The 27,260-nt window shown below is 40.6% G+C and overlaps 5 non-coding genes across 5 annotated transcripts; 3 read left to right on the top strand and 2 right to left on the bottom strand.

Moving 5' to 3' along the window:
• The first annotated feature begins 8,653 nt into the window (after window positions 1-8,653).
• On the top strand, window positions 8,654-8,725 carry trnaa-ugc (transfer RNA alanine (anticodon UGC)). The gene has a single exon. It is a non-coding gene; the product is annotated as a tRNA-Ala (tRNA).
• Window positions 8,726-13,139: 4,414 nt separating this feature from the next.
• trnah-aug (transfer RNA histidin (anticodon AUG)) lies at window positions 13,140-13,213 on the top strand. The gene has a single exon. It is a non-coding gene; the product is annotated as a tRNA-His (tRNA).
• Window positions 13,214-22,309: 9,096 nt separating this feature from the next.
• trnap-agg (transfer RNA proline (anticodon AGG)) lies at window positions 22,310-22,381 on the top strand. Its single transcript has one exon. It is a non-coding gene; the product is annotated as a tRNA-Pro (tRNA).
• A 758-nt stretch (window positions 22,382-23,139) lies between these two features.
• On the bottom strand, window positions 23,140-23,212 carry trnaa-cgc (transfer RNA alanine (anticodon CGC)). The gene has a single exon. It is a non-coding gene; the product is annotated as a tRNA-Ala (tRNA).
• A 3,008-nt stretch (window positions 23,213-26,220) lies between these two features.
• Window positions 26,221-26,333, bottom strand: trnal-caa (transfer RNA leucine (anticodon CAA)). The gene is made up of 2 exons: window positions 26,296-26,333; window positions 26,221-26,266 (listed from the first exon to the last, which is right to left on the bottom strand). It is a non-coding gene; the product is annotated as a tRNA-Leu (tRNA).
• Window positions 26,334-27,260: the final 927 nt, after the last annotated feature.

Below are 27,260 nucleotides of genomic sequence, written 5' to 3'. Positions count from 1 at the left end.
TGTGTATAGTTCCATCCACACAGTGCCTTTACTTCCATCCATTTCTAATCTCTTTATCCAGTACAGAGGATTTGGAGCCTATCCCAGTAAGCGACAGACACAAGGCAGAATACACCCTGGACATAGCGCCAGTCCATCACAGGACAGACAGACACAAACACACACACACCAGGGCCAGTTTAAATCTAACCTCAGAACCTTTCTTTTCAGAAGACTTAGTGTCTGTATCTGCTTCATTTTCTAATTTTGGTAGCACCTCTAACTGCTTGTCTTTCTTATATGCATTTACTTTGTAATCTGTGGTCCTTTTATCTGTTTTTACATCTACTGTATTGCTTTGAGATGCCACCTTTAATGGTGATATATCAAATAAAGTTTTTTATTATTGTTATAGGGAAACATGATCAGATTGTCCCTGGTTCAGAAAAAAAGATCTAAAGTATACTAGTTTGTCACTCTTCTAATTCCCTTTGCTAAATGACTTTTCATACTAATCTGATCAATCTAACTGCCAGTTTTCTGTGCTTTCTCTATCCTGCTAGATTTGCAATTATTCTGAAAATTTTCATCTTGAAATAACTCATTTCTAAATACCTTTTTCACTGTTAACATCTTGCAGCAACTCTGCGACAAAATATACACTCTGACAGTTCATCCTGCTACCAACATTAAATAAAACAAATCTTAAGATTTCTATATTTATGTCTTTATTTAGTGGTTTCATTAGTGACAAAGGCTAAACTTTCTTGGAAAAATGTCTTTTATGTGTTGCAGAAAAAACTGACTTGCTTTAACAAAATATGTTTACAAATCCTTTCACCTGGCATTTTCATAGTTAGAAATTATGGAACGCTCTGTTAAAAGCAAGGGAGTTTTTATGTCCGTTGCAGTTCTTTTGCAACATGAATATAATTATATCGTTATTAATTTCTTGAGATACGCGATTCCATATTATATTCCCTTTTAATCAAATTCTAAAAGTATGCTTGTTGACTCCGGTATCGCGTTAGTTAAAGACTTCGATGCTTAAAATGTTTAGGGAGAAATGGAATACTGGTGTGTATGTTTTCTTTAAAGTACCGAGACCAGCCATATACTGTATGTTTAAGTTCCAAAATTAATATCGTTTATGGACTTCACATGCGTTGCAGTATGCTCCTATTCTTTTTATGCTCAGGCACTAAGTAAAAGGAGATGCTTCATATTGCTTGACTAATTTTAAAAACTAAGTTAGAAATGCAGACGCTCCCTCGGTACGCTGCTCTGGTGCGCCGGCTCTTACACAGTGCCTGTCTGCCGTAAGCGTTACAATATACATACCCAACACTGCTTGTACCCATCTGTCATGCAAATAAAACACCTTGAATTGAACTGAGGGGAGAGGGGGGAATACTAAAGCCAATACTGGCTCAATACCCTCGATGGGCTTTGACGTGCTAATGCGTTGGTTTAACAGTCCGGGTGTGGCAGGCTTCCAATGTCAACTCGACTTGATTGGAAGACAATGAACGTATTTTGTGATATTTAGAAATATAAATTTGTTTGGTGCGAGTGAGGTTTTATTTAATCTCTGACCAAGGGAAACGTTTCATTTTTTCAAAGAAATGTTTGTTAAAAAATAAAGTCATAGTTCTATGGGATTCAATCACAGACCATGTAACATGGGAGTCAGGAAACTAACACACAGCGCCACCGGATTTAATAACGCAATAAAAATGCAATAAAATAATGTGACTAGGCACAGAAAAAGTTTACAGCACAGTACAATAATAAATGCTGACCATGACTTTAGAAGCATAAATTACCTTACACTCAATTTAAACACAAGCTGTCTTTCTGTATGAACCTCTAAGCTGGTTCATACAGAAAATGTAGAAATGCATTAGCCTGATTATGATTAAAAAACACATAATTAAACACGCGTTTGCGATTTAAATCAGAACACGATTTAAATCAATATAAATGTTTATATTGTAACACATACTGTCCAGCCTCCATTTCTCTATAAAAATTTACTCTGTTGCACACACACACACTAGAAGCAGGAACCGCTGTCAGAAGGGAAGATATGTTCAAAATATCGCAAATATCGATCATGTTGCGATATTTTGAAATATAAAAGTCAATTGATTGTCCATAATATCGCTATTCTATTTTTTCGAAGAAATGTTTGTTAAATGAAAAGTCCAGAACCAGCTGGCTTCGAGCACACAACCTGCCAGTTGGTAGTCACACACCTAGACCAGTAGGCTACAAGACAGGTCGCATGAACAGGCAGGCAAAACAGCCCTACACAGCCCTGTCGCAGTACACGGATATAATCATACCGTTATTAAATTCTTTAGATACGCGATTCCATATTATATTCCCTTTTAATCAAATTCTAAAAGTATGCTTGTTGACTCTGGTATCACGTTAGTTAAAGACTTCAAAGCTTAAAATGTTTAGGGAGAAATGGAATACTGGTGTGTATTTTTTTCTTTAAAGTACCAAGACCAGCTATATACTGTATGTTTATGTTCCAAAATTAATATCGTTTATGACCTTCAGATGCGTTATGCTCCTCTTCTTTTTATGCTCAGCTACTAAAATTTCCCTTTAGTGGTAAAATTCCATATAAATATTCAAAACTAAGTGGATTGAAATGTGCACAGTAAAGACATTGAATGATTAAATCTTTTCACTACCAACCAATGCACCACGAGTGCCCCTGTCGGTCATTTTGGCCAGCCAATCACTTACCGCGGTGCCCTACGGTGCCCTGCGGGTTGGTTACTGCACTGCGGGTTTTTACCGCTCATTTTGAATGGCTGCATCTGTACATGCGATAGCTCCACCACTAAGAGAAAGGATGAGAAATGGCTTTTATCTGGCACTTTTCATGTCAGAGGATCTCAATCTGCTTTCCGTGTACAAGAGGATGTTCTACTCATGTAGCTAAAGACGTAGACGACAGTGCTCCACTGAAATCTTGATCTCACAACCCTCGGCATGACTCCGCTGTGTTCTGCTTTAGACAAAGGGGGGAAAAGACTTCTTTCATCACACGTTTTGCACTGTTTACGGTGTTTGCAGTGCTCTTTCTTTAATGAAAACCAGGAATCGGCACCATATGAGGTGTGACTAGATAATATTGGAACAAGTAGCCTCGCCATTCCATGCGTGACGTGAGCAAAGTGTAATTCCTGTCTTTATAGTGTGCTTGTTAGAGACTTAGCTGGCACCCAGAGCGCTTTAAATCCGGGAGTCAGCAGCCCAAGACAAGAGAGCTTCCTTCGTCTATGTTTTTTGCGTGAAGGGGGGAAACCATGCGTGTGCTGCAAACGATCTTAATATCGAAGTGCCGTCCCACATAACCGATCTGAACAATCTGCTTTACAGAGGAGCACTGCCGGAGCTTATTGTTGGCAGACTGAAGACCAGGCCGACCTCTTCTGTGACTCTTGAACACTGAATCTCAAGGTTGTGAATTCAAGCTCCAGGCTGGCGGGAAATTCCATAGGTAATGATCACATTTTCTTGCATGCTAATCAAAAGAAATATTAAGAAACTTTTCCCGATACCAGTTTTTTACAAAAGTAAAGGCACACGGCACATGTGTGCCACATCACGTCCGAGTTTAGTGACAACTACCTCAGAGATTGTAAGCTGGGTAGTTTCAGATCAGATCACTTTTTTTTATCAAAGGTTCAAGCAAACCCAAATACTTTTGCAAGAGACATTTCAGAATCCCATTCAAATCCAGTACGATTGCTGGATCCTTCGAATTCGACTGAACTATAGCACAGATCTGCAGTCCACCATTAGAATACTGTGGGTGTGTTGTATAAGCCACACGGCCAAAATAGTTCTAAAACAGGAGATGCATCCTCGTTTAGGAATGTGGTATAGAGTGAAATGGTCTGGGAAGAGTCCTACGTTTGAACAGTTCAAAATAGACATAAAGGGGTATTTACGGACTCTTTCGAAATGTAAGAACAAGCTGTGTGGACCTTATCTTTATTTACCTTGTGTAATCGTTTTTCATAAAGTGTAATTGTATTATAGCATGTACCGCTGACGATTTTCTTGATACGTTATATGTGCTCTTTTTTGTATTGTATGTAGTTTTGTTGTTCAAATAAAAAATAAAAGACACAACTTTCCGGATGCGGCTGCTGTAAAAATAAAATGACATCAAGGGCGCTGTACGCAGAGGTGTGAAGCCTGTTTCACAGAAGAACTATATCCAGAGGTGTTAAAGAAGTCGAGATCTTGCCATGAGAGGGGAAGCATCTCAGAAAAAGCAGGTGCAGTTGGTTCCACGGTCATAACGCCACTAAGTCGGGCGACAAGAGCAAAAGCCACCCTGTTTTATCCAGGCAGGTAATGTGGCTCAGTGGTTTAAGGCTCTGGCTTAAGGCTTCAGTCTTTTCGGAGGTGTGGAATCCAATCCCATTGCTGTCTGGTGTTTTTGTGTTAGAACCACCTTCCTACTGTTTAGGAATCCAATGGGGGGACATGTGTTTTTTTGATAAATGGAGCAAAAGCTATTTTATCAGCTTAACATCAAAGCAGGGAAAAAAAATGTTTCGTCTTTTCAACACAAATTCTCGTTTCCACCTTCAGCAGGGAAGTTTGTCTACCAAGATCACTTTTGATTCAGTGAAAATCACAGTGTGCCCTCAATTATGATGTCGGTTGTGTTCCTTTTATCGTTCTGCGTCTTCAAGTCGAGTCGTCCTCAGAGGTAGAGCTGATAAAGTCTTTCTGCATAGCGCTCTATCAGAAATAACTTGTCCAAGTTCAAAAGAGATCGTGGGTTTTACTTCAAGCGATCACAAAGCATACCTCACATGTCAGATCTAAGTGGGGAATTGATTCTGTTTTTTTTATGTTCTGCTAGAGTATCTATTGGCTTGCCTTTATCAGCTGTGTTGGAAAGATAATCTGTGCTTCGTCTCAGAAAAAAATCATCAGTACCGTCATTTTATTCTGTGCGTATGGCTGTTATTTAAAGTATATAAAAATCACGAGTTCATAGATTTCTCCAAATATCAACGACACCTTGTAAACCTGTGATAAGAATTCCTTCAATCCAATAGTTTCACTCCAGGGAAAAGGCAGGGAAACATAGAGAATTCTTATTTAAAGACAACATCCGTATTGGATTGCATGTAAGCAGGCATCACTCAGAATTCCTAATATGATTCTGAATTCAGTTTTGCAGTTCTTTAGTGTTTTACTACTTTCAGAGAGTCCTTTATTGACCTTGCTGAAGCAGAGAAGCGACATAATCACAAATGTGACCAGTTTTTTTGCTGTTTCTGGTTAATAATGATTATTATTTTGTATTTTGATTAGTATTTTTCGTAGCATTCTTCCTCAGCTTTTAAGTTATTTGGTGAGCAAGAACCACTGAGAACGAGTCTGAATGTGTGAGCCCATTTCAAAAAATAAAAAAAATAAGTTATATAAATCAAACCTTTTCTTCTGTAGTAATTTCATTTGATATTAAAATTAGTCCTGATTTACAATTTTTGGACATGGTTCATCTTAAATAATTTTGTAATAAGTTTCAGTTTAGGAAAATCATGCCCAGAAGCTACCAAAACTGGTAATGTTCACATAATGTGTAATGCAATAGCAGCAGTTGGGGTGGGAAACAAAAGGCATCTTTTGGTATGAATCCTAAAACTTCATAGAGGGCGTTCTAGGATTTCTTGCTTCAGATAAAGCTGTCAATACAACATAGATTTCTACTCAGTCAATATCAGCAGTGTTATCACTACCAAACGCTAAATATAGATCCTGGCAATACTTCATGAGTTGTTCATTAGAAAATTGTTTATGTTTTTTTTAACATATTTTCAATACCAGACAAAAAGTCGAAAGTTTCAATTTCATGCAACTGATGAAATCTCTCTTCGATGGAAGTTATAAGTACAGTACATCCAAAATACTGCGGAATCAATCAAATTTACATGTTTCTTGTGGATCCAGAAGATCATTTTGAGACTCAAAACATGCCTGTCTTTTCTTTTTTCGAGGACGAAGGAGTAGCAGCAGGAGTAGCAGTAATGGCAAGAACATGTTTAGAGTTCAGCACTTCTCATTTCTAATGCGGAGCCATCGACTCGGAAAGCACCAGCCCCGATAAAATAAATTGCAGAATTGCTGCTTACACGCTTTGAATTGCTGGCATTCTCTGAAAGCGTTCCTTTTTGAGGGTTCATGAAATTCCTCACATTTGAGCCAACACTAAAATATTTCATTCGGGGTCACCTAATTCATAGTGCAAACCGAATCTACAGGGGAATGCTGTGGCACATGAAGCCGTTTGTTATTCTGTTGTGAGGTGTGAGGGGCGGAATGCAAATCGAGTTGGTGAATAGAAAATGAAACAGGAGTCACTTCTTGAGCTACAAATTCCAAAAAGTATGAAAACCTGTGCATTTTAACAGTGCAGAATACTCACAAATTGCACTGAGTTGCTTGCTTTCTTCTGCTGCTTTTATATTTCAGTCATTCACTGTCAGCTAGCACTGGAACAATTCAAGAGAGGTAAAAACAGAAGCGGTCAGGATTTGAACCCACGCCTCCATTTGGAGACCAGAACACCCAAGCCAGCTGAAAAAACACACATCTTTGAGTCTGGCGCCTTAGACCACTCGGCCACCCTGACAAGCAAAAGCAAGTGGTGTGCTGAATGCACCAGTAGTTGACTAAACTGAGATTCTTCCCTGAAATTATTTGCTTGCGAAGAGCCAAGTTGCCTTGAATGGATCTTGGAAATCAAATATACGGATGGATTGTTATTCGGTTGTGAGTTTTGAGGGGTGTATTATAAATTGAGTTGGTGAAAAGGCGCTTTATGTTAGTCTGTCGGGAGGCTGCACAAGGTGTTTAGAGGGAGAACTTCTAAAAGACCGGCCCTCTATGTTTAACATCAAGGCAGATTTTTTTTTTCTCAATGGAAATGCTCTTTGGCGCTTTCAGCTTTACGTAGGGAACAACGTCTGCCGAGATCACTTTTGAGCCAGTGCACATGGTAAAGTGCCACCAATTATATTTAATATTGGCTGTGGTAGCGAGCTGCTTTTGTTTGTGAAGCTTTTACTTCTTTAAGCTGAATCATCGGCAGGACTAGCTTATTAAATCTTTGCTCATAGCGCTCCATCAGAAATACCTTGTCCATGTTCAAAAGAGATCAGGGGATTTACTTCATGCTTTCACATAGCATACCTTACACGAAAGATTTAAATGGGGAATTGATTGTGCTTCTTGATGTTGTTCCTGTGGTTGCCTTGGTTACAATGGTGAACTTTCTTCCATGTTCTGCTAGAGTATCCACTGGGTGAGCTTTATCAATTGGCTCGGATAGGTCATCAGTGCTCCGTCTCCAGAAAAATAATCAGCACTGTCTTTTTTCTGTGCACATGACCGTCTTTTAAAACGTGATTATGAAATCACGAGTTCATTGATTTCTCCAAATAACAACAATACATTTTAACCCAGCGGTTAGCATTCCTCCAATCCAATAGTTTTACTCCAAGTAAAAAGCAGCGCAATATATAGAGAGATGATATTCAAAGATTTCAACATTCTTATTGGATTGCCTGTATGCAGATATCGCTCAGAATTGCTAATATGATTTTAATTCAGTTTTTCTCTACTACTTTCAGAGTCTTTTATTGACCTTGCTGAAGCAGAGAAGTGACATAACCACAAATGCGACCAGTTGTGCAGCTGTTTCTGGTTAATAATGATTAATGCGGAAAAAAAACAGCTCCTTGCATTAAGAGCAAGAGCAACCAACGCGCTTGCTTGTTGAGTTGGGTATTTTCCGAGCTACTCTTTTGCTCCCTTTTTGACCAAGACACAGATGTGTGCTGATTGGTTGAGAGTTTGGCGGGCATTGGAGACCCACGTGGTGTTACCACGCCCTGGCAATCCCTGATTGGTTGATGAAGGTGAGATATGAGTCACTTACTCCTGACACTTAGGAATGCAGTCCAGATGTCCATTCGGCACTCCCTAGACAGATAGGTGCCAATGGATGACCATTGATCATGATAGCCAGGCTTAGCTAAGTGCATCTCCGTTTGGGAACTGTCCCTTATCAAAAGAAAACATCTTTAATCAGCCTGCATGAATACTTTCTCTGTGGCTGCACCACAGAGAGGGAGAGTGAGATGGGGCCTCATTTAGGAAAGCACAGCAACGCTTAATTCTGTCTTATTAACAAGCATTGCCGCTAGAGCTGTAAACTTATTTGGCGAGCATGGACCTCTGAGAAGGAGTCTGAATCCATCAAGAAGACAGGAATTCTAATATCGCACTGCCGTCTTGTGTACAAAATATTTGTTCAGCTCTAACGTCTGTGTGCGTTGACAAGGCATCTCAAAAGGATGTATTAAATAAGAAAATGATCCTTTCTGTTACCATTCCTGTAGTTGGAGCATTGTTTCACCCTTTTACGTTCTACAATATTTACAGACAAGGTTTTATCACTGGAGTTGTACAGAACAAGTGTGCATCAGTCCATGAAAATCATCAGTACTGCTGTTTTTCTATGCATAGTTTAATCAAGAGCACTTAAAAGATGCAAAAGATGGATTGTGTTCTGTGAGCACCTGCACATCTCTAAGTCACTTCCACAGCCTTTTATGTGGGGGATGTAGCTCAGTGGTAGAGCATATGCTTTGCATGTATGAGGTCCTGGGTTCAATCCCGGGCATCTCCAAGTGCTTTATGTTACTGTGCTCACATTGCTGTCTTCTGTTGAGTGAGAACTCTTTGCTCGTGCTCATAGAGAGCCAGGTTTACACAATTAAACTCGAAGTGCTACAGTGTTCTCTGCAGTTTTAAATGTACCTCCAAAGCATTTAGTTCTGTTAACTACCAAAGAATGTGAACTAATTTAAAGTCACATTCAGGAAATCCAGAGAACGTCTTCACACTTGTCATGGCTGTTGCAGAAAAACCTCACCCGGGATGTTGAATCTCACCCGGGTTTTCCTGAGAGATCATTCACCGAGCGAGTCCTCCATCTGGATTCCGCACTGAGCTGAAAGCTGCGCGAATTCCTCATTGTGTGTCCTGTACTGTGTAGCACAGTGACAAGAACGCCTTGAGTGTTTTTTTCCGGATGTGAAGGAAAATGCAAAAGAGCATGAAAAGTATTGATGGCATAAAATATCCATGGTACAACTCGAGAAGGAACTGACGGACAAAACAATGCCATTTGATGATTACAAGAGAAACACAACCGTCCGAACATGGGCTTGGATCCTGAATGCTTGCGTTAAAAGACAAAGCAAAGGATATAACCTGTAAATGTCTTCATGTCTTACAGTTTATGAAATAACACAATTGCTTCCTTTCTTAATAATTTCTTACTATTGATAGATGGTTTTTTGAATTTTAACAGAATCACAATTACAGACATTTGGGGTTAAACTGTTATTCACATACTCTAACGAAGAGAAACGTTAGTGTCTTCCGGTTTGTGAGCCCATTTCTCAAAAAATAAAAAAATAAGTTATAAATATTGAATTGTTCTATTTTGTAGGCTTGCATAGTCATTCATATTTCAGTTAAACATTTTCTTCTGTAGTAATTTCATTTGATATTATATTAATCCTGATTTACAATTTTTGGACATGGTTCATCTTAAATAATTTGTAATTAGTTTCAGTTTTGGAAAATCGCGCCCAGAAGCTACTAAAACTGGTTATGTTTGCATAATGTGTAATGTAATAGTAGCATTTTGGGTGGGAAAACAAAAGGCATTTCTTGGTATGAATCCCAACACTTCATAAGCGGCGTTCGAGGATTTCTCGCTTCAGATAAAGCTGTCAATACATCATAGATTTTTACTCAATCAATATCAGCAGTGTTATCGCTACCGAACACTAAATATAGATCCTGGCAATACTTCGTGAGATCTTCGTAAGAAAATCCAAAAAAGGACAGAAGCAATCAACGTTTCTTTTGGATCGAGAAGAGGATAATTATGAGACTCAAAATATGCCTGTCTTTTCTTTTTTCGAGGACAAATGGATTATTGAGGTGTAAAGTTGGGTTCAAAACCAAAGTCATCTGCTATTGCTGCTGTTTCTTTGATAGTTTCTTCAAATCCTTCAATTGATCATTGATATCGAGGAATAATATTATACAAATTGTGGTTTTCTGTTAATTGCCAATTTTATTGTTACATCTTCGTTTACAGATGTCTTCCATGTATCACAAGGTATAATAGTCGCCGTGTGTCCTCAGCTAAAATGTTTTAAAAAGTACGACAAAAGTACAATATGCTTAACAACATTTATGGTTATATCTATATTAAAATGAAGGTAAATATACCAAGATATTAAAAAACAATTGTACAGTCCTAACCTAATAATGCTTGTGAAGTTTTCCAATAAATCTGAACTGTAATTTTGAAATATTATTGCTGAGAATGCAAAGAGAATACAAAGATCAAATTCAATGAGTGAAAATACAAAAGTAGTTCACTAAACTGAGTTTCTTCCCTGAAATGATTTGATTTGCTTGCGAAGCACTAAGCAGCTTTGAACAGATCGCGGGAATCAAATATACAGATGGGTTCAGAGTGTGCTTTCCAACTTTTGTGTAACATTTTCCTTTGATAGGGCAGAGTTGTCTTCACAATCTGGGTTACATAAAAAGGAGTGACGTCAGTACAAAACAGCTTTCCTTCTTGGGGAACAACGGTTGTGTTCCATATTTCTAACTCTTTTGGTTTCAAGATCTCAATTTAGTGTGAAACATAAAAGCCAGCTGGATAAATCTCTTACACGTCATTTACAATGGTCTTTCAACTAATAGCCCGTGCAGGGCTCAAACCTCAGCTAATGGTACAAGTTGCGTAAGGCTCTGCAACATGCAGGTAAGAAACTAACCTGTGCTTCTTCATTTTATACACAGTGAGCTATATTTGCGAGCCTACTACCCGCTGCGGGCTCCGTATTTAATTGTGGTACAAGACCGGCTGTGGAGATGAAGTGAGACTGGTGTGTACATTAAAAGGCTCATAGTGTCCCTGAGAGGGCTCAAACCACCACCCTTTTGGTTAACAACCGAGCCACAAAAACCCATGTACAGCTTAACACTTCTCAGTCTCGGTGAAAGTTATACACTCCGTAAAATTTCCGGAGGTTAATTTGTTTTTAAAGGAAAATCACCAACAGCGGCCGAGATCTACTGGAGTTTTTCATTCTATACTGCGATTTCTGTAGGGTACCCTGTGAAAATACGAAATTTGACGAGAAGGGATGGACATATAAGGTCAGAAGGCTTGGGGAATTGAACTTTAAGGTGAAGACTGCGGGTTCAGCAGCAGCAGAACCTGATCAGTGTCAGTTGACTCCGATATACTTTGAAAAATAACTTCGGGATTTAGAGTCAGACGTGCTACCGTTGCACCATGGGGTATTTGATTTAAAAAAAATAGAAAAACAGTCAGTGTTCCTGGATCTGTTATCGAGAACAACACCTGCACAAGAGCTGCGCAGGAAGAATAAAATGTGGTCTGGGAAGAAGAGACTCTCTTCGGAAGAGCGGCGCGCTTCACAGGAGAATTTTTTGTGAAGCTGATTTGTCTCCTTTGGGGATTTCAAAATTGCTGATATCTGTGGCGCAAAGGTAGCATGTCTGACTCCCCATTAGAAGGCTGCGTGTTCAAATCGCGTCGAGGTCTGCTATTAGTTTATCAGGTTCTGTTGGTCCTGAACACGGAATTCACACCATGTAGTTGAGTTCTATCTGTACACCACATAGATAATCTAAACACAATAGAACCCTACAGGACACGCAGTTAGGGTCTCACACAGCGAATACCCTTGAACACAAGAGAGAAGGCACAGTTCAAATCTGCGAAACATCACCTCTGTCTTTAGAGACAGCTACATCAGAGAATGGAATCCCGGAAGTTTAAAATAACTTCTTTTAATACAGGTTCAAGCAAACCTGAAAGTTAGGGAGTTTCCGGACACTTTTGTTTTATTAAAAAGTGTCTGAAGCCTGAAAATGTAATTTGAAAAAAAACCCGCTATTGGACAATAGCAGGTACTTTTTGTAACGATTTGCTATTTCATGCTGGAAAACAAAGGAAACAGACCCAATGTTTGCTTTCAGGTGCGGTTCATTACATAAAAGATATTACTGAGGAGCTCGAATAAAATTTAAACGAGCCAGGTAGAAGTCGAACCTACAATCTTACGATCCGAAATCAGATGCGTTATTTATTAAACCGCTGGCATTTCACATAACCTGAATTCCCTCATAGTGTGCTCAGCGTCGCTACTAGTAATCCACCGCCACGTCTAAAATTTCGATTCCGATTCCGAAATTCCGATTGATTGAGAATTCAAAGAAAGACTGTTTTCTTCCACAACACCGTATAATTATCACATCCCCCAGACTCTCCAACTTCTCCAGACCTTGCTGGGTGAGCATTTGCTCCGATAAATTAGGTCACGTATCATGTTAAATCACTTCTTCTCAACACAACATTTCCTGGTGCACATTTTCTCTATGAAAAAAATACATTTTTCCCTTGCACGATTTTTCGTTTTTTATCAAAACGTACAGCAAGAAAAAAGAAGAAGAAATAGTGTCGCAAAAGAACTCTGTCGCCCTTGGGAGATGTCAAACGCATTGGACATGAAAAATGCCCAATAAAAGCCATTTCTTTTCGTTTCTCAGTGTCGGGGCTGCTACTGTATGTAAAAGAGGCAATTTTCTCTGAGAGCAGTTTCAGCGCTTTCTGAACGCAGATGTCTCAGAGCGGTGTGTCCAAGTAGCTGTTAAAGGTGATGGTTATCTTGTCACCATAGCTTCGTTGGTTAAAGCACCTTTCTATTAAACAAAAGAACCTATGTTCAAATCCCAGCCGTGTATTTCTTCCTATCTTGTAGTATAGATCTTACCATTTTGGGCACTCACAAAGGGCTTGATTTCGTTAAATGCATGTGTTCATTTCCTTTCTGGAAAACTTGTTTTTTGATGAAATTCACACAGCTTGCGAAACATGAAATTCAGTTCTTGGTTATCAGTGCAGAAGAAATATTACCGGCTGGCAAAAAGAACGGTAAGAGATTTTTTTTTGATTCGAGAAAAGACTCCACCAGTCAGTCTCTGTGGTGCAATCGGTTAGCGCGTTCGGCTATGAACCGTAAGGTTGGTGGTTCAAGTCCACCCAGGGACGTGTTTTTTTTTTGCGATGTAAACATTGTTTTTGCATAGGTCGATTGGATTTCTCAGCTAAACCATAGCCATTTTAATATTTGTAGGAGATGCGACTGTTCAACACGTGTCAAAAATGTCCAATAATGCCCAACATCGCAACTCCCCAGAAAACCATATTCACCCAAGGAAAATGATCGTCTAATCGTCATTTATACTCCCCTCACATCCTCTGCTGAAATATTTTAAAAATACAACGCAGATTTGTTTGAGAGCTTGACAAGCATTGTTTTGTTAGCACTGTGCATCTGGATTTTGATATTTTGACATATTTACCCTAATTTTAAACTGTAAATACTGTACAATCTGTTGTAATTGTGTTGTAATATTAAAATATGTTAGCTGAGGATGCAAAGGGGTGAAAGGGAAAGGTCAGAGGGTATAGTAACAACAAGGTTAGGATTGGTGGAGGTGGTAGGGGTGTTGATGGTTTTTCTCTGTAGAGGATGATTGAGTTTTTTATCCTTCTCTGAAGTGAGAAACTGGAAGAGTTGGGAGTTGAGAGATCTGATGAGGTTAGTTATAGAAGGAAGTTGATGTGGAGCTGTTAGCCGTAAGAATTCCTTAATGTCTTTGATGTTGTCATCAAAGATAAACTGCAGTCAGCAAAGATAAAAAGAAAATGATCTTTGCATACTGCCTTGTCTTTCTCACACCTGAAGAAGGCTCCACGGCCAACACGTTGTGTTTCCTTTCTTCTCTTTTCAGCATGGAATAACCCTTTACTTGTTCCTTTGCAGCCTACGCATGCTGACGCAGCTACTCACCTGATATTTAAATTTCCTATAATCACAAATATGAATGTCTACTGTGGGTATTTTTTCCATGATTATTTATTCTGTCATTGAAGCATATTTTATGTCATACCGAAGTGTCATAATCACTGAATTTTTTTTTTCATTTAGAAAGTAAGAAAATGATAAATCACTATGAATTGCATTAAGCCTGTTCTGATCTAGATTGTCTATATACTTTAACATGCCATGTTCACAATGTCACAACTCAGAAATGCAACAGTGAAGTGTTGTAATTACCAATGTACATAGTGTCGGAACATTGAGATGTTTTGATAATGAGGAAGGAGGGACATGCCATGTTCACAGGGTCATATTTAAAAAAATGGCACAGTAAAATTTCCTAAAGTTCAGGATTTTGATAGTCTGTTCCATTGTCTCTCACACCTCAGTGTCAGAATTTTTAGATGTTTTTATAACCAGGGGGTAGGTTTATAGCAAGAAGCAGAAAGTGCCATCACCCGTTGCTCATCCTCGGTTAACCATATATTCTCATATGCCATGTTCTAGACGTCCCATTTATATTAAAAAGTTCTTGTAAAATGCAAGATTTTAAGACTTTTTATGGTCAGAAGGCAAGGTCGTGGTAAATATGCAGAAAGTGCCTGTGAACTTCTGTTTTGTCTTATTTACTTATTGTGTTTGTGTTACTGTGAGTTTTGAAAATTGGTTTACAATTTTCTGAAATGTGTTTCACACAAAAATGTTATTTGGATAGTCACTACTTACATATTCCCATTTACTGAGGATAAATACAGTAATCCATCCCGATTAGTACTTTTAAAAATTACTGTAAAGAGCCATCTACAGGCGAAAGGCGGCATAACATCACAGCAGCAGCATTTAAGGCAGAAGAAGAAGCTGGCGAATAAGAAGCCAGCTTCAGCCTCGTTAATGCAATACCATTGGGTGAAGTGGAAAAATATTTCTTGCTCTGAATCCTAACATTTTTATAGGAGGTGTTCTAGTACTTCTTGCCTCAGATAAAATTGCCAATACACTTATTTCTACTCCATCAATAGCAGCAGCGTTATCGGTACTGAGTCCTAAATGTACGTCCTGTCATCATATAAAATGTCAAAAGTTTCAACTGCATTCAACTGATCAAAGTTCTCTTCGATGACAGTTATAATTTTATCTAAAATACATCCGAAACAAATTTGCACTGTTTTTTTTATCCAGAAGAGCATCATCATGAGACTCAAAACATACCTGTTTTTTCTTCTTTCCAGGAGGAAGGATTGTTCAGATGCAAACATTGGTCCAAAATCAATGTACTCTCCTATCGCTGTTGCTTCTTTAAATCCTTCATTTGAACGTCGATATTGAGGGATGATATCGTACAAATTGTGGTTTTCTTTTAAAGCAAATTATATTAAAGTATGAGCCTCTGTTATACTGTAGTTGTCTTGGAAGTTTCGAAAGGTATAATATACCCCCTTGTGCCCTCAGCTAAAATATGATAAAATACAACAAAATTTATTTACATAGAACAGCACTTATGGTTACATGTATATTAAAATTAAGATAAATATACAAAAGTATTAAAATACAAATGTACAGTCCTAACATAATCATGCTGTCCAACTGTCTTTTTTGCTTGTCAAGTTCTCCAACAAATCTGTGTCGTAATTTTAAATATTCTAACTAAGGATGCATCAAGAGCATAAATGAATTCTTCTGCCAGCCGTTCAGTCCTTGGCTGAATATGATGTCCTTGAATGTTGGTCATTATTGGCCATTCCCAGTGATATTGACTTACATACTTAATTGTTTAACAAAAACATTCACATGTCTTGCAAATATCAAGTGGGTTAAGGTTTTGCTAAGAAATCCGAATAAGTAGAGATGAGGTTTACATTGCAATAATGAGAAGTGCATTTCTGGGTGGGCTCAAACCACTAACCTTTCAATTAACAGAGACTCACATGTGTCCCTTTTCTCCATTTGCAAGCTTAAAAAAAGAAAATAATGCTTTTTTCTTACCAGCCTGCGATATACAAGGCAAGATTTGTATTTCATCTTTCACAAGCTGTATGAATTTCATGAAAAGCAAGTTGTTCCAGAAAGAAAATGAAAACTTGCGTTAAACAAAATCAAGCTGTACGTAATCATCCATAGTGATTCATTTTGTAAGACAAGCACTGCTGGGATTTGAACTCAGCATCTCCTGTTTTAAGAGGAAAGCATGTTAACCAAATCAGCCAAAGTGCCATCAATGGATCAACACCATGTCTGAGTCAGTGATTGCAGCTGACAGTCACTGGAGGACAGTTCATCGTTCAACAAGTCAGCCTGCATAATGAGGGGGAAGAGACTGACTTCTGTGATGCAGTATCGACAAATACTAACCTTCTGTCCAACTGTTCTCTGCTGCATTCTGGATTAGCAGGTAAATATTGGTTTCCATGAATGTGTAGGGGTTTTGTGTATTTACTGGGACAATTATTAATTGTAGCAGTAAGTCACAAAATGATTCTTTGATGGCTATTAGAAAACCGACCTTGTGAGTTAACTCATTAACGCACACACACAGATACTAATACACTTATTAATACATAAAATGTGCATATAAACATAACAGATCTTAAGAGTGTGGGTTAGCAGAATACAAAAGGTATATATTAAATCATGAAGAGTTCCAAACCAAGAGGGACATACATTCAGTATACCATTCATTTAGACTGTTTCGTAAATGAACTGGGATTACAACTTCTACACTAGATACTCAAAAGCAAGTACATCACTCATAGGTATTAGATTGATATCAATTGTGGTTGAGGTAACAATTGAATTCTCGAACTGTAATGCAGAATGTTGAATACTCATCCGATCTGTGTGGATTCAGATCTCCCGCGGACACAAAGAAGTAGTGGCAGGCTGTTGCTGTGTGCAATCGGCACTCTCTGGCTCGGTGCCAGGCAGTGGCCGGTGCGGCTGGCGAGAAGGAGAGGAGGGAGAGATTCCTGCTGCGATGCGCTGCTGATGCTCTTTGAAGACCGGCTAGTTAGTGTTGGCTGAAACTAGCAGAGCTTGTGCATATGGAAAGTGACTGCGGGTCCAAGCCAGTCACACTCTTTAGATGGGAAGAAGACCAGTTCGTTCCCGATGTAGCGCTAGCCCTGAATCCTGAGATTCAGCTGTCGACAGTTCCGACCGTAGTTCACTCGTTGATCAGGCGAGCTTTGGCGGTGGAGTACCGGTGGTTCACGAGGCTGTCAGCTGGGCTAACCTTGGGCAGATCTTTTTGTTAGGGGCACCTTCTGGGCATTGTGCTGCCTGTTTTATCTGGAGGAACTACGGTAGTTCAGTGGCTTAAAGTTCCGCGGGCATTCGAGACCCACGTGGGGTTACCCTGCCCTACCAGTTCCTGATTGGCTGATTGAGGTGGAGGATGAGTAACAGTGACCTCTGACCTTAGGGTTGTAAACCTTGGGATGAGCCTCTCCCATGGAATCTCCCAGACAGTAAGGCGCCAGAGATGACCATTTATTAGGGTGGCTGGTGAATCTCAGCCTTGGGAGCTGTTCCTTATCAGGAAACTCTATCAGCTAGCAAAACACCTTAAATGTGAACCAGATGGAATGGCCTCTCTGTATCCAGCTGCACTGAGATGAGGGAGAGAGGGACTGGCAAGGGAGCAGCAAACTTAATTCCTGTATTTTAAATACGCCTTGCCGCTACATAAGTGTCCTTAGAAGAAAAATATCTTCTATGATAGTGGTACAGTCCATCAAACCCCTCCTATAGCCTTTCAAAGAGAAAAAAAAAAAACTGACAACAAAGTATGTCTATGTGTGGTAATCAACCAGGTCTTACAAACATTCTTAAACCCTTCCACCTCCTTTCACTGCAAATGATTTGTACATGTTAGAAGGTTAATTTTGGCTTCTGATATTATGGTGGATTAAGAGTCCTGAAATCTTTGTAGAAGTACAAAGATGAAAGAAAGGGCAGTGTAATCATGGCCAAGAAAAGGCAAATGTTGGACTATCTGCTTGGATTGAATGGAGCAAAACGCAGGCAACTCCTTGAGCAGAACCTGCTTCACCCTTCAGACTGGGGTTTCTGAAGATCTGTACATTTGAACTTTCAAAGTGACTAAAGTAAAGGAGTTTTCCCTTTTTACCACATAATTCCCACAGATCAACACTAACAGAGAGCCTAATTCCAGCCAGGATTCAATCACTGTCTCTCAGGCATCCCAGCAGTGGATTTCATGACTTCAGAAAGCCATCTTCACTAGTGGAGAACTCAATGCTCTGAGGTTTACTGGCAGAGTCTCACACTGGGTAATGTTAGATGTTGATAAATAATGTCCTATGGAATTCTACTGTTGATAAACTCTACTATGGAACTGCGATGTGTCTTGAAAAAAATCTTCTATGATAGTGGTACAGTCCAGCACAGCCTTTAAAAGAGAAAAAAAACAAGGTAAGTCTGTGGTGTAATCAACTAGGTCTTGCAAACATACTTAACCTCTTCCAGCTACCAACATTACAAATGCTGTTTACACATTAGATGGTTATTTTTGGCTTCTGATATTATGGTGGATAAAGAGCCCTGGAATCTTTGTAGAAGGACAAAAGATGGAAAGAAAGGGCAGTGTAACCATGGCCAAGAGAAGGGAAATGTTGGAGAGATCTTTTTTCATTCACTTTTTATCATTGTTTTTCCAGCCCAACAAAGATCAACATATATGAGCAGGCGTCCTGTGCCAAATCCAATCTGCCTTCCTTCCAAGCATAAAGGAATGTGAGTGAATTAAATATTGACATATGAAAATACACAAAAATATGCAATCACACTGTAGTGTGCTCTCTGAAGGCACCAGTTCTGTAGGGTTTGGGCATTTACTGGGACAATTATTAATTGTAGCAGTAAATCACAAAATTGATTCTTTTGATGGCTTTAGAATCCAACCATGCGACATAACTCGAACAACGCACACACACAGGTACTAATACACGAGGATACATTTATTAATACATAGAATATGCATATAAACCTAACAGATCTTATCGAGAGGGTTATCAGAATACAAAAGGTATATATTCAGTCAGATACAAAGTGTTACACATATCAAAAGGACATACGTTCAATATATCATTCATTTAGACCGTTTCGTAAATGAACTTGGTTATAACTTCTATATTAGATTCTCAAAACAAGTACATAACTCTTAGGAATTAAAGTGATATCAACTGGTTGGGATAACAATTGAATTCTCTAGCTGTAATGCAGTGAAGTTGAATACTCATCCAATCTCTGGGGATTCAGATCTCCTGCAGACTCAAAGAAACAGTTGCAGGCTGTTGCTGTCCAATCCGCGCTCTCTGGCTCGGTGCCAGGCTGTGCTGTGCGGCTTGTGACGGTGTGGTGCTGATGCTCACTGACCGGCTGGTTAGTGTTGGCTTTAACTAGCAAAGTTTGCGCACAGGAGAAAAGATGACTGTGGGTCCCAGCAAGTCAGGAAAAAGACCGGTTCGTTCCTGATGAAGCGCTAGTTCTGAATAGTGATTCAGCTGTCCACAGTTCCGACCTGTTCACGAGGCCTGCTGCTGGTGCTAACCTCGGGTGGATCCTCTGGTTACTCTCTGGCAACCTCCGCTCTAGACTCTTAGAACAAAGGAAAGTTCTGGCACTCGGACACACTGGCCGTTCCGTGGTTGTCCGGGCTGAGTCTCAAGATGGTCAGGAGGTGCGCTGTGAGAATGTCCTGCCCTTGGGAGCCTTCTGCTCCTGGGCCGTCCTGCCCTGGAATTCTCCTTTGAATTCCCTTTAGAAAAGTCCACAGAATTCTCCTGAATCTTACTACAGGCTCTCTGTGTTGCCTGTTTTTACCTGGAGGAACTCCAGCTCGTTGATTGGCTGAACGTTCCATGGGCATCAGAGTCCCACGTGGGTTACTTGGCCCTACCAGTCCCTGATTGGTTGATCAAGGTGAGATATGAGTCATTTACTCCTGACACCTAGGAATGCAGTCCATCTGGCACTCCCTAGACAGATAGGCGCCAATGGATGACCATTGATCATGATAGCCAGGCTTAGCTAAGTGCATCCCCCTTTGGGAGCTGTCCCTTATCAAAGGAAACCTTAAATCAGCCTGCATGAATAGTTTCTCTGTGGCTGCACCACAGAGATGAACAGAGATGGGGCCTCATTTGGGAAGGCTCAGAACACTTAATTCTTTCTTATTAATAAGCCTCGCCGCTACAACACATATGCAGTTTGAGCAAACATAAGACAATAACCAAGTACCACAAACTACCAGGCATCTAGTATCATTAGCAGTTCAGGTGGGGAGCTGCGTCACCATGTGTAGGCTGCAAAGGAACAAGTAATAGGTCTATTCCATGCTTAAAAGAAAAGAAAGAAAACACAACATTTCAGCCGTGGAGCCCTCACACCTGAAGAAGGCTCCACGGCTGAAACGTTGTGTTTTCTTTCTTCTCTTTTCATCTAGTGTCATTAGCCTTTTAACAGTTCCTGTCAAAATAAAATAGAAATGGAAAACATTCTAGAGAGAGTTTGAAATACCAAGGTACAATTTAAAACATATCTCTTCCACTACAACCACAATATTTTGGAGAGATCGTTGAACCTCACTGTTCTGACATGTCCGTTAGCCTACGTCCTGCTTCAGCAATGAATGTGGCGGGGCATATTCTGAGGGAGATGAGGTCAATCAGGTGGCAGGAAAACCACGCTATGCTTTTTGCTTTTTTTGAGATCCTGAAAAGGACAGAGGGGCCATGTATATGTGTGCAGCTGGATATGTAATTGCAGGTGGTGTAGCAAATTCTGCTGAAGCCCCACTGCCTGGTGTGGACGGTAGCTGTGCATGTTGCAGCAGAATTGTGCATGTGAGATCAAGGGGGCATGTCATGTGTTTCAGCACTTCACTCCCTTCAGTAGCACATGATTCCCTGAGTTCTTTGGATGACCTGTGGACCGATCTTTCACGATGAAGAATTCCTTAAGAAGAATAGATCTCAGCCCACCATCCCAATGCCTCCGTCTCAAAACACCAACCTCCCACTGCACTTAGTCTGCAAGGCAGTCCTTTCAAGTGTGATGACGACGCTGGGACCTTCGTTGCCTATTGTACGAGCTGAACTTTTGTGCTCATCAATTCAACGCTCTTTCCATCAACTCATCTTGTCTTTTGACGCTTCGTGTTTTGCGCTCCTTTGACTATCGGCATATCGGGTGACTGCAAACACTGAAGTTCTTGCTTACGGAGTGTGGAACATTGTTTTCAAGTGATCGCTGTTCTGTCATGCTGACGCCGAGTGAATCTTTCTTTGGCAACATGGGCAGGCCGACAGCAGCGCGAGCGAAAGTAATGGCAAATTTCTTGACTTATTTCTGAATGTGAATGTTCTTTAGGAAAGGGATGCGGCGTTGCTTCTCGCCCGTGTAAAGGTCACGCATTCCAGACGTGGTTATGAGTGAACAGTTGGCACAAGAGTCTGAAAAGAGCAAGAGAGGAAGCAACCCTGCCCCATGTGAGGAACAAACTCACGACCTTCAGATTATGAGATTGACACACTACCTACTACGCCAATGAGGCCGGCTGCAGTGCATGTGTCGGAAAGTTTGCCTCACGTGAATTTCAGTCACCTATACACTAATCTTGCGACGCCCTCTGCTGGATGTTGCATTTGCCTTTTGATCTCACCGATACTTTTTTGGTCTGTTTCTGTTGCGAGTCCGTCTTTCAGATCTCACCTAGCACAAGTCTCTCTGGCTGAAGTGGCCTCTCTGCTTCAGCATCGTGCCCTCACTCAGCCATTAAAAATGTCACTCGGACTTCTGACATGCTGACATGAAATGTCAAGAGAGAGTGGCGGAGACGCTTAAGCCAGAGAGAAGATGAAAAGGGGGCGTGGCTGCGAAATGCTTGACAGCTGCACGATGCTCTCCATGAAAGGCATGACCACAGGCTAAAAGACACCTTTCAGCACATCAAGCTCTAAGCACACACCTAGAGAACGCAGGAATTGATGCTGCTACTTCCCACATGCAAGGCAAGCGCTGTACCATACAAGCCAAACCCGCTTGCTGGGGCTTATGCCTCGGCGTCACCTAGTGCCACTTGTTCCCCTCTTACCAGGCAAAGTTCACTGCCCTTTGTCTGCAAGGCAGCCGTGTAATTGCGGCTTTCTTGACTTATTGATGAAGGTCTGACTGGACGAGCGAATGACGCCTCTCCCCCATCCTCAAGCTCACTGACAGATTGAAATAGCCAATGTTGCCGTGGCTCGTTGGTCTAGTGGTATGATTCTCGCTTAGGGTGCGAGAGGTCCCGGGTTCAACTCCCGGACGAGCCCTCGTGTGCTCTTTTCCTCCTCTTCCACAAGACTGGGAACTGATATCCACATCACTTCGCAGCGTCTGCTTATGGCAAACGATGGAATGTGACTAATGACTGAACGAGCCTGGCGAATTCTCATCACGTGGCACAATGAGAGCGTGCAGTCAGCTCTCCAAGGCGGCAACCTCATTGCTCGTTCAAAAGAACACGTACTGAAAACTCATCACCACTATGTCGTAGATGAGCACCGCGATCGCTTGTTGTCATGCGTCCTTACTTGGGAAATGCAAAAGCAAAAACTGCCCTCTCTCAGCCACCGAAACGTGTGCGGCTCGCCTTGCGCTCTCTGCGCCTCGCATATTTGTGGAGCTGTCTGCTCTTCTTTCTGTTGAAGTACTCAAGTTACGGGGCGTCCTGCAGCCTATGATGTTCTCACTGAGAGCTTTCAAGATTTGAAGGAAAACTACGAGCTTGATGGCTCAAGTCGAACAAATGTGATTGTTAAGCAATCGATGATCAAAAGCACGTCTTCTAACAATTTGTGAGAGTATTATCAGCACTGTTTTCACTCGGATATACTTCTCACTTGCTAAGCTGACAAACTGGACGAGAAAATGCTGGAGACGCACTCAGTGCAGACTGAGGTTGGGAAGGAGGTGTGGCCCTTCAACGCTTGACAACTGAAGGACATTCTCTCCACAACGGAGGAGCACCTATCAGAAGTCGCAGAGGCTAAATTAGAGCACCGGGCTCCCAGAGCTCCAAACTCAGACCTGGAGGATGCGGGAATCGATCCCGCTATCTCTCGCATGCGAAGCGAGCGCTCTACCATTTGAGCTAATCCCCCGCGCTTCATGCTTCTCGGCATCATGTCTTAACGCCTCTGCCCCTCTTGCCAGGCACCGCCCACTGCCCTTGGTCTGCAAGGCAGTCCTTTCAAGTGCGATGACGACGCTGGGACCTTCGTTGCCTATTGTACGAGCTGAACTTTTGTGCTCATCAATTCAACCCTCTTTCCATCAACTCATCTTGTCTTTTGACGCTTCGTGTTTTGCGCTCCTTTGACTATCGGCATATCGGGTGACTGCAAACACTGAAGTTCTTGCTTACGGAGTGTGGAACATTGTTTTCAAGTGATTGCTGTTCTGTCATGTTGACGCCGAGTGAATCAGTGTTCTGATGTGTGACAGTGACAGTGAAGCTCTGCTCTGTGTGCTTTAGGAGAGCTGATGTCCTCTGTGAAAGAAGAGGCCCCAGAGTACTATGACGATGCTGTAACTATACCTCAGAGTCCAGATGCCTTGTCAGGTGGGTTATTTCAGTCCAGTCCCAAAGAGAAACCTTGTACCAATCCCAGAAACTCTGAGTCTCTCTCCTCTATGTACTGCAGACCACATCACACTGAGTCTGTTTATTCTGCTGCCAGTGTCCAGCTCCTCTTCAAATATTTCACAAGGATACAAAGCATTGCCTTCTCTGTTCTGATACAGGCTGCACTGTTGTCAGTCACCATCTCAATTTAAAAAAATGGAATGGGTTTGAAATGTATTATATAATCAGGTTGCCTGATCCCCTGTATTTTAAATCTGATGTGTAACAGTAAAACTGTCTCTGTGTGCTTCAGGAGAGCTGATGACTTCTGTGAAAGAAGAGGCTCCAGAGTACTATGATGATGCTGTAACTGTGCCCCAGAGCCCAGACACAGTGTCAGGTGAGTTATCATAAATAAGACTTGGTAGTACACTCTGTACCAGCCTGCATTAGCCTTTGTCATTAGAAATAAACACTACCTGGAAGAGAAATAGTCTCTGACAAGCCAGTATGTGTCAGAATGACAGCGAGATTACTGACCTGCTCTTCTGTTCACAGGGAGACTCCTCTCTGATGCGGCACCTTCTGGATACAGTGTGGATGACAGTGAGGGAGACCCCACTTTAGGTAAAGGGGACTACAGCCAGGGATCTCGGTGTGAGTGAGGTAGTTCAGGGATGAAGAAGATGATCCCCAGTAATCAATCGCTGTGCCAATCTCATCCAAGACAAGAGGGCACCAGGTCTAAGTGGTGGCTCAAATTGTGCTGTGTCCTGCATGGATCAATAGTAGCTAATACAGAGTCCTGATTGCATACCTCAGATGTCAGATCTAAGTGGGGAATTGATTCTGTTTTTTTATGTTCTGCTAGAGTATCTATTGGCTTGCCTTTATCAGCTGTGTTGGAAAGATAATCTGTGCTTCGTCTCAGGAAAAAATCATCAGTACTGTCATTTTATTCTGTGCGTATGGCCGTTATTTAAAGTATATAAAAATCACGAGTTCATAGATTTCTCCAAATATCAACGACACCTTGTAAACCTGTGATAAGAATTCCTTCAATCCAATAGTTTCACTCCAGGGAAAAGGCAGGGAAACATAGAGAATTCTTATTTAAAGACAACATCCGTATTGGATTGCATGTAAGCAGGCATCACTCAGAATTCCTAATATGATTCTGAATTCAGTTTTGCAGTTCTTTAGTGTTTTACTACTTTCAGAGAGTCCTTTATTGACCTTGCTGAAGCAGAGAAGCGACATAATCACAAATGTGACCAGTTTTTTTGCTGTTTCTGGTTAATAATGATTATTATTTTGTATTTTGATTAGTATTTTTCGTAGCATTCTTCTTCAGCTTTTAAGTTATTTGGTGAGCAAGAACCACTGAGAACGAATCTGAATGTGTGAGCCCATTTCAAAAAATAAAAAAAATAAGTTATATAAATCAAACCTTTTCTTCTGTAGTAATTTCATTTGATATTAAAATTAGTCCTGATTTACAATTTTTGGACATGGTTCATCTTAAATAATTTTGTAATAAGTTTCAGTTTAGGAAAATCATGCCCCAAAGCTACCAAAACTGGTAATGTTCACATAATGTGTAATGCAATAGCAGCAGTTGGGGTGGGAAACAAAAGGCATCTTTTGGTATGAATCCTAAAACTTCATAGATGGCGTTCTAGGATTTCTTGCTTCAGATAAAGCTGTCAATACAACATAGATTTCTACTCAGTCAATATCAGCAGTGTTATCACTACCAAACGCTAAATATAGATCCTGGCAATACTTCATGAGTTGTTCATTAGAAAATTGTTTATGTTTTTTTTTAACATATTTTCAATACCAGACAAAAAGTCGAAAGTTTCAATTTCATGCAACTGATGAAATCTCTCTTCGATGGAAGTTATAAGTACAGTACATCCAAAATACTGCGGAATCAATCAAATTTACATGTTTCTTGTGGATCCAGAAGATCATTTTGAGACTCAAAACATGCCTGTCTTTTCTTTTTTCGAGGACGAAGGAGTAGGAGCAGGAGTAGCAGTAATGGCAAGAACATGTTTAGAGTTCAGCACTTCTCATTTCTAATGCGGAGCCATCGACTCGGAAAGCACCAGCCCCGATAAAATAAATTGCAGAATTGCTGCCTACACGCTTTGAATTGCTGGCATTCTCTGAAAGCGTTCCTTTTTGACGGTTCATGAAATTCCTCACATTTGAGCCAACACTAAAATATTTCATTTGGGGTCGCCTAATTCATAGTGCAAACCGAATCTACAGGGGAATGGTGTGGCACATGAAGCCGTTTGTTATTCTGTTGTGAGGTGTGAGGGGCGGAATGCAAATCGAGTTGGTGAATAGAAAATGAAACAGGAGTCACTTCTTGAGCTACAAATTCCAAAAAGTATGAAAACCTGTGCATTTTAACAGTGCAGAATACTCACAAATTGCACTGAGTTGCTTGCTTTCTTCTGCTGCTTTTATATTTCAGTCATTCACTGTCAGCTAGCACTGGAACAATTCAAGAGAGGTAAAAACAGAAGCAGTCAGGAGTGGGGTTTGAACCCACGCCTCCATTTGGAGACCAGAACACCCAAGCCAGCTGAAAAAACACACATCCTTGAATCTGGCGCCTTAGACCACTCGGCCACCCTGACAAGCAAAAGCAAGGTGTGTGCTGAATGCACCAGTAGTTGACTAAACTGAGATTCTTCCCTGAAATTATTTGCTTGCGAAGAGCCAAGTTGCCTTGAATGGATCTTGGAATTCAAATATACGGATGGATTGTTATTTGGTTGTGAGTTTTGAGGGGCGTATTATAAATTGAGTTGGTGAAAATGCGCTTTTTGTTAGTCTGTCGGGAGGCTGCACAAGGTGTTTAGAGGGAGAACGTCTAAAAGACAGGCTCTCTATGTTTAACATCAAGGCAGATTTATTTTTTCTCAATGGAAATGCTCATCAGCGCTTTCAGCTTTACGTAGGGAATAACATCTGCTGAGATCACTTTTGAGCCAGTGCACATGGTAATGTGCCACCAAGTACATTTAATATTGGCTGTGGTAGCGAGCTGCTTTTGTTTGTGAGGCTTTTACTTCTTCAAGCTGAATTATCGGCAGGAGTAGTTTATTAAATCTTTGCTCATAGCGCTCCATCAGAAATACCTTGTCCATGTTCAAAAGAGATCAGAGGATTTACTTCATACTTTCACATAGCATACCTTACACGAAAGATTTAAATGGGGAATTGATTGTGCTTCTTGATGTTGTTCCTGTGGTTGCCTTGGTTACAATGGTGAACATTCTTCCACGTTCTGCTAGAGTATCCACTGGGTGGGCTTTATCAATTGGCTCGGATAGGTCATCAGTGCTCCGTCTCCAGAAAAATAATCAGCACTGTCTTTTTTCTGTGTGCATGACCGTCTTTTAAAACATATAAAATCACGAGTTCATTGATTTCTCCAAATAACAACAATACATTTTAACCCAGCGGTTAGCATTCCTCCAATCCAATAGTTTTACTCCAAGTAAAAAGCAGCGCAATATATAGAGAGATGATATTCAAAGATTTCAATGTTCTTATTGGAT

Source organism: Atractosteus spatula (genome assembly GCF_055471065.1).
Source record: "Atractosteus spatula isolate fAtrSpa1 chromosome 10 unlocalized genomic scaffold, fAtrSpa1.hap1 SUPER_10_unloc_14, whole genome shotgun sequence".
In the NCBI taxonomy this organism is placed as follows: domain Eukaryota; kingdom Metazoa; phylum Chordata; class Actinopteri; order Semionotiformes; family Lepisosteidae; genus Atractosteus; species Atractosteus spatula.
Note: the sequence above shows the minus strand (reverse complement) of the source record. Positions and strands in the feature narration are given on the sequence as shown.